This window comes from Fukomys damarensis, unplaced genomic scaffold, assembly GCF_012274545.1.
Source record: "Fukomys damarensis isolate Sample0158 unplaced genomic scaffold, DMR_v1.0_HiC HiC_scaffold_23, whole genome shotgun sequence".
Taxonomy (NCBI): domain Eukaryota; kingdom Metazoa; phylum Chordata; class Mammalia; order Rodentia; family Bathyergidae; genus Fukomys; species Fukomys damarensis.
This window is the reverse complement of record NW_022900935.1, coordinates 26,798,111-26,805,763: the sequence shown is the minus strand read 5'-3', so window position 1 is coordinate 26,805,763 and position 7,653 is coordinate 26,798,111. Positions and strand designations below refer to the sequence as shown.

At 45.7% G+C, this 7,653-nt stretch overlaps 1 long non-coding RNA gene across 1 annotated transcript; it reads right to left on the bottom strand.

The window, feature by feature from the left end:
* Window positions 1-4,605: 4,605 nt before the first annotated feature.
* On the bottom strand, window positions 4,606-7,647 carry LOC104852527. The gene is made up of 3 exons (XR_777511.2): window positions 7,434-7,647; window positions 6,989-7,123; window positions 4,606-5,564 (listed from the first exon to the last, which is right to left on the bottom strand). It is a non-coding gene; the product is annotated as an uncharacterized LOC104852527 (long non-coding RNA).
* Window positions 7,648-7,653: the final 6 nt, after the last annotated feature.

The following is a 7,653-nucleotide window of genomic DNA, read 5'->3' as shown; positions in this document are numbered from 1 at the left end:
GGATGAATAAAAAACTAATAACTGATTATCAGGAAAACTGGGGAAAAAGAATTAAGACTTTTCATGGGATACTTTTATATATATATTTATATATTTATTTATATATATATATGTATATATATACATATACATACATATATTTTTTTGGGGGGGGTACTGGGGATTGAACTCGGGTCCTTGGGCTTGCAAGGCAGGCCACCGAACCACTGAGCTAAATCCCCGGAAACTTTTTTATATTTTTAAAGCCAAGTGAGAATGTATTATATATGCACCAATAAAATAAATACCTTCAAAGAAGGAGTTGAACCAATAAATAAGACCAAGTATACAAGAATGTAAGAATAATAAAAACCTGTTCTGGGATTGAACTCGGGTCCTTGGGCTTGCAAGGCAGGCCACCGAACCACTGAGCTAAATCCCCGGAAACTTTTTTATATTTTTAAAGCCAAGTGAGAATGTATTATATATGCACCAATAAAATAAATACCTTCAAAGAAGGAGTTGAACCAATAAATAAGACCAAGTATACAAGAATGTAAGAATAATAAAAACCTGTTCTGTATGCTAAACACTCCCTAGAGGCTCCAATCTGAAAGCAGAATTGGTGGCTGAGAGTACTCCGGGCAGGGATGTGAAAGCCAGACCTAGTGGGTGCCTGTGTTATTGCCAGCTCTGCAGGCAGGGAATTAGCTAAGTCCACTAGTGAGGACCTCATCTTCCTATTCCATTCCCATCCTAGTTTTGGCTTGTTCCCTCTCTTGGAGCCACCAAAACTGTGTTAAAAGCAGTCATTCTTTTCAGTCATCTAGGCTAGGCAGAGGTTAGGATGGATGGAAAGAAGGAGTTTCTTAAGAACTGGAGCAGCAGGTCTTCCTTCCTTTAAACCCCAACCCAGAGCCAGGCTGCCTCAGGAAGCTGCTTCAGTGAGCACACAAGGCCCTACCTCTCCCAACTCGGGGAGACAGACTGATAGGGGGCTGTATCTCCCCCTAGCAGGGTTCAGGCCTTTTACCTCTTAATTATTTTCAACTCCCTAAACCCCACATCCAACCTCCAGAGAAAGGGCAGCTCAGGTCAAAACCCCAGGATGCTCAGCTCCAGCCACACTGCCCAGGGAGCAGGACAGTGGAGAGAGAAGAACAGGCCTATCCAAGAAGCCCCCAGTCAAGCAGGGTAGTGAATCTCCATGGCCAGTTGCTTCCCCAGCCAGGCAGAGAGAATATGGCACCGTCTCTAGTTTTAGAGGAGACAGGCTGAGGTCAGATCAGGACAGAGACACCAACCGGTTAGTGACCAGGTAACCTAGCAGCTCCTTCATCTTGTAAAGCACTCTGCACACTACACTGCCATCTGCCAATATTTGACTTTTCTGAACTAGGTCAGTGTCTGATTCATCTCTGAGTCCCCAGCTGAGGAGGAGAGTAGGGGTTGGCACAGTCAAGGAGCTTAGAGTTAGGAATTACTGTGAAGGGCAGAGGAGGAAAAGGACTTGCCTACATAACCTAGCTCTAGACTTCAGGGTTTCTGCCACCTTCAGCCGAGCACCCTTTCCTCAAGGTCCCTCTTGCAAAGTAGAACATCCATTCCACTCCCATTCCAAAGCTCTCTGCAGTGGGGCAGCTACCAAGGGCTACCAAGAAGGGGGAGGAAGATGGAAGATCTAGGAGGGCTTCCCAGAGGAGGTGGGAACTACACCCAGTTTTCCTCTTCCACACTGGTCACTTCCTGGAGCAAGTGCCTTTCAGCCACGAGTCTCCCTCCCCATCAGCCCCAACAGCTTCCACAAGGAATTATCAGGCTTCTTTCCAATCATTTCCTTTTCCAAGCAGGCGCATAAAAGGTGACCGATAGGTGGCGCTTTTCTCACCAGAAAAAAATAGAAGAGAGGTAGGAGGATGGAGTATAGAGAAAGGGGAGGGAGACAGGCAGAGTGTAAGGAGGAAGTTGAAAAGAGTCTAAAACCAAAGGAAACTAAAGGCTGCCACTCGGCTTGGAAAGATGGAAAGATACACTTCAAAATCAGAACTGTCGGGTGGGGATATCGGGGCAAACTGAGGGATGTTATTGGTGCTGGGTGTTTTCCATACAAGTTTCTACCTCCACTCACTTCTTAGAGGAAGAAGAAAGACTTTGGAGTCAGGCTGATCTGGAGCCAAGGCCTGAATCAACCTCTTGGCAGCTTGACCTTGCTAGTCACTTGACTCTTTGAGCTCGTTTCACCATTTATAAAGGTGATGACGTATAGCTCCCACAAAGGAGAGCTCATAATTCTAACAGTGCCACTTTTGCATTCCAGAAATAAACTGCACTTATTATTTTTGTTGTTGTTGTTGTTGTTGTTCAGTTTTGGTTTTGTATTTTGAGACAAAGTCTTGCTATGTAGTTCAGGCTGACCTTGAACTCCCATGTATCCTAGGCTGGCCTCAAACTCTCTGTGATCCTCCTGACTCATCCTCCAGAGTGCTGGGATTACAAGTGTGTACCACCACACCCGGCTACTGTATTTCTGTATTACACACCTGGATTCAATTTGCTGGTACTGTTTGTTGGAGAACTTGCATCTGCTTTCATAGTGAAATTAGATTACGTTCAATGGGCTTACACCTTCTTTATCAGGGTTTGATTATCAAGTAGACTGGGGTGACTTTCAAGCATCTGCCTGGAATGATTTATATAACTATGAAATTAGTTTTCTTGGTGGTTCCATGGAGTTCCCAGGTAAAACAGGTTGGCAGAAGTGCCCTCTGGTGGGAGCAAGACAGCAGTTGCTTCTGTGCTCCTGGATCTATTGAGATCTGTTATTGTTGGCCAGGTGTGGTGGCACTCGGAGGCTGAGGCAGGAGGGTCTGTGTGAGTTCAAGACCAGCCTGGGCTACACAGTGAGTTCCAGGTCAGTCTCAACTACATAGTGAGACCCTGTGTCAAAAAAAAAAAAAAAAAGAAAAAAGAGATCTGTTATTATTAAAATCAGTCCATCCGACCATAGCTCTCTGTCAGACAAATGATCACCATAAGCTTTTGGGGTCAGCATGATGCTATTATTAAATGAGCAAGTTTGTAGCCTTGGTGGACTCACAGGATTTTAGCCAATGTCTGATTCTACGGTTTTGCTATGTCTAATTTTCTCCACCTCTCCCGAGCCACCTTCTCTGCTTGGATAACGCAGTAGCCCTTTAACAGGCTCCTTAACACCATCTCCTTAGTGTGTAGTTAGGGCTATGAAATGTCCTCTGAACACAAGTTTGGCCCTATCTATTTACCTATCTATCTATGCTGTGCTGAGGCTCAAACCCTGGAAGGCAAAAGTTCTACTATGGCTGGGCGTGGTGGTGTACACCTGTAATCCTAGCACTCAGGAGGCTGAGGCAGAAGGATCTCCAGGAGTTCAAGGCCAGGCTGAACTACAGAGCAAGACCCAGTCTGAAAAAAACAAACAACAAAATTTCTACTATGAACTACATCCCCCACCTTTTCCTGTAGATTTTAATATATGCTGTTTCTCTTGTATTAATTTATAAATAGTCCACAATTACAACTCTTCTAAGAAAAGAGTCATTTCTTTAGATAAGCATTTTTACATTTTCAATTCCTTCATTTTAAGTATGGTCCAAGAATATATTCTTATAAATGTAGGAATTTATGAGAAAGTTGGAATGTTATTTTTATTGCAGTAATAGTCTACCAAAAATTAAAAATAAAAATAATTTAAGCCATATTTGAGGGTCACCTAAATGACTTCTTATAACAGAAGTCTGGTATTTAAAGTATTCATTTATACTTATTGTCAAGTAGTGCTACTTTAATCTTGAGATGAGGCAAAAAATAAAGTAGGTTTTATAAGAAAGGGGCCAGTGCGTGGGTGGCCTGCTATGTGAAGAAATGCTTCCAGTCTGTTCAAAAGAGAGAAGAGGGGGCTGAGTTTTGTCATCACATAGCTCCAGGCAGGCCAAACCCCGAAGAACTGCCGAGGAGAAGGGAGTGCCACGCTCACGGTGCAAGTGGTTTCGTTTCAGCAAAACAGTATCTTCTTTTACATTTGCTTAATGTCATGGACTTGAAATTTGGTTTTATTGCCGTTTGAATTTATCAAAGACTTCAACAGCAACATAAAAAACAGAAGTCTAGGGCTGGCAGTGTAGCTCAGCAGTGCCTTGCCTGCCTGGCAAGCATAAGGTCCTAAATTCAACCCCCAGTACGGGGGGGCGGGGGGATAGAAGTCTAAAAAATGTATGATGGTACATATCAAGTGACACCCTTTAACAATTTAAAATCAACACTGAAGGCTCACAGAATTTTTCTCCTTTAAAAGTAGACAATATTGACCTCTTGTATCTTGCAGAATCAACCCCTTAACCTTCTACTTCCAGAATCTCTGAGAAGTACATGGGTTGACAGCAACCCTGTCACTAGATAGAAGGGCTTCTATGTTGCTCGGTTTTCTTTCCAGGTTAATTACCTGCCCAGAGCTCTGAAAGTTTCCTGAAGGAGCTTCTCTGTTGTCATGACTGTCAGTGTCCCTGCCAAGGGTGTTGTCTTTCTATGTAGCTGATGTGTACCCTGTGTGCTGGGGTGGTGTTGACCCTTTCTTAGCCGGATCCAGGAGCCTGTAACATCAGCCCTGGGCCTAAAGCCACTCTTCTCATGCTCCAAGTCCATCTAAGTCTGGATGCAGCCCGTCCAGGGATTCTCCTGTCAACTCTCTTATAAGGCACTCTCAGCAGACTCCCTGCCTTCACCCTTCCACCCAAACACACCGTAACACCTTCCTGGCTTCCCTGGAGGTAACTGAGAAAAACCTCCCATTCTCCAATTCCCATATACCCTCCCCACCCACACACTCATAAAGTCTACAGAAACACAGCTTCAACTCAAATATTTAATTGTCAAAGTGCATGCTTAACTTCTCATGTTAAAACATCTTAATTTCAAACAAAGAAAGTTTCCAAAACAAATTACCTCTACTGGAACAGGGGAATAAACCAAGAAAAAGAAAAATATAGAATCCAGGAAGCAAAAGATTCAACACAGCACAGAGATAGTGGAAATTCCCAGGATAGATAACTATGAAGGGACATTCCAGGTCCACATCTGTACAGCAGACACGGAAAGCCATCAGTCCAAGTTGGAGCTAGACGATGGAGTAATCTGGGAGATGCTCCCAGGATGGCAAAACACAACCACCAAAAGCAATGATGGATTTTTTTGATGTTTGACTTCACAAAAAAAAGTTTACCACAGTGCCACTGGAAGGTATGGGAAGATTTAGCGGTGGATACAAAGGAAGCTGAGCAAATGAAAAAATGGTACTATTGACTCTAGGAAAAATGAAAAGTCATACACAAGAAAAGGAGTTGTTATAATGTACTGGTAGCTTGTCAGAGAACAGTATTTGTACAGTAATACTAGTGTAAAAGCTAAAAATTAACTTAACCAAAAGTTAGTAATTTGAGTGGGAATGGAAAGTAATGGCGATATCAGGTTAACAAATACTAAGGGAGAGCCGGGGATTTAGCTCAGTGGTTCCGTTGCCTGCATTGCAAGCACAAGGTCCTGAGTTCGATCTCCTGTACCAAAAAAGAAAAGAAAAAAGAAACAAATATTAAGGGAAAGGCTGCTATGCATCAAGTAAATTCACCTTTGCTCAAAGCAGTTAACAGCTGGGAGAATGGGGCTATAAAGGACACTTTCTACCACACTGTGCATACTTTCTGCCCAACCTCCAAAGAGAGACTTCCCAGATTCCCTGCACCTCTCTCCTCTTCTGAGCTGTCACCCGCACCCTGTCCCAACACCCCAGAGCTTCAGATGCCTGGATCTAGGAGAGGTGCACCAGGTATGTACAACAAGCAAAAAACTCACCCTGCCTTCTGGATGTACTGATCCCCTTTCCCACCCTTCCCTACCCTGAATTCAGGCTCAACTAGACTGGGAGCCCTGGGACAGGAAGCCTGGAAAAGCCTGATGCTTAGTGTGTGGGTCAGTCCCATAGAGCAGACCAGGGCCAAAGACCAATTCCCCCTTCACACTTCAACCCAAGTCATTGTTCAGTGCTGCCCTTCCCTGGTGCTGTGGACAATCAAGAATTAGTTCTGGTCTGGGGTGGGGGACTTAGCTCAAGGCACTGGTAAGCACAAGGTCCTGAGTTCAGTCCCCAGTACTGCCAAAAAAAAAATCATCAGTTCTGGTCAACACTGCCCCATCTCACAACCCAGCAGGGGAGATAAAATAGGGGCATAACTGACTGATGGTGCAGTCCAACTCTAGAAGTTCAGAGCAGGTGGTGTGGTCTGTAACTTGGTCTCTCTCCTCATAGCAGGAGCTTTGGCTCTTTTAGACTGAGCCCCCAGCCTGGACCCTGTGCCTTTCTCCAGCTTTGTGTGCAAATCAATCATGGGGGAATTTTGTTAAACTGCAGAATCTAATGATCCAGTGTTTGAGATGGGACCTGAAATCCTGTATTTCTAACAAGTTTCCAAGTGGCCCACACTGAAGTACAAAGTTCTAGGACACTTAGGTTTCTGTGAGCAGTGACGATTGGATTGACCCCCTCCCCCACCTATAGTTCTGAGAGGCAGGGATTTTCCTCATTCAGTGATGAATCCTCAGTTCCTAGCACAGTGCTGGGCACGCGATGCTCCCTTATCCACAGGAGCTGGGAATGACCCTAAACTAGCAGGCAATGCCACCGCCCAAACGCACTCCCAGGACATGTGTGCACACACCCATGCACACCCTATCCCATCCCTCCCTACCAGGCTTGAGATGCCGGTGACAATATGTGACTAACCCTACTATGTGCACGACTTTGGCTGAATCAATCCTTAACCCCACTTCATGAAGGGGTCTCAAAACCAGGTGGCACCCCACAATACGAAGTTCACCAGCTGCCCTACCCGGCCACTCCCCCAATTCACCACCAGCACACCAAGCCCTTCCTGTTTAATGAAACCAGTTTTAATAAAATTAATAATAATAATAATAATAATACCTTGGTAAGTCCTATGCTTTCCAGGAGGCAGGGCAGACACAAAGGTTCAGTGACACCCCAGGGGCTCTTAGTGCTGGCTGTCTCCGAGATACAGGACAACTGTCCTCAGGGCCTGGCAAAGGGCAGCCAGTGTGTCTATATGGAAGGGGAACAGCTTCGAGTAAGAAACTGAGGACAGACAGGTAAGTCGGGGTGGGAGTAGGGTCAAACGTGGGGAAATGAGGAAGATGTGAGGACCCAGGAGTCTGATCTCTAATGTGCCGGCAAAACAAGAGGAGGCAGTTTAAGATTAGAAGGAAGCTCCGGAAGGAACTCATGGGGGCATCTGGGGGTGGGAGGCTCTGCTGGTTGCAGCTCTGGGGCAGGGAACCCACAGACAACGCTGGGGTGGGGGTGGGGGGAAAAGTGAGGGATCACCGGGAGAGAGAAATAACCAAGGGCTCACAAATTGGAAGGGACGCTTCAGTTCGAGGGCGAGATGGGGGTCAGGTGTGCTCAGTTCAGGAGGCCAAGATGGGGATACTCAGAAGTGGGCCCCGAAGTCGAAGTCCGCAGTGCCGAGGCCGCGCTCCTTCCTGTTCTGGGGGAGAGGGGCGCCCAGGTGCTCCCGGCCAAGGGAAAAGTTCTCACAGGTAGCGCTCCAGCCCGGGGGCCGGAGCGAAGCC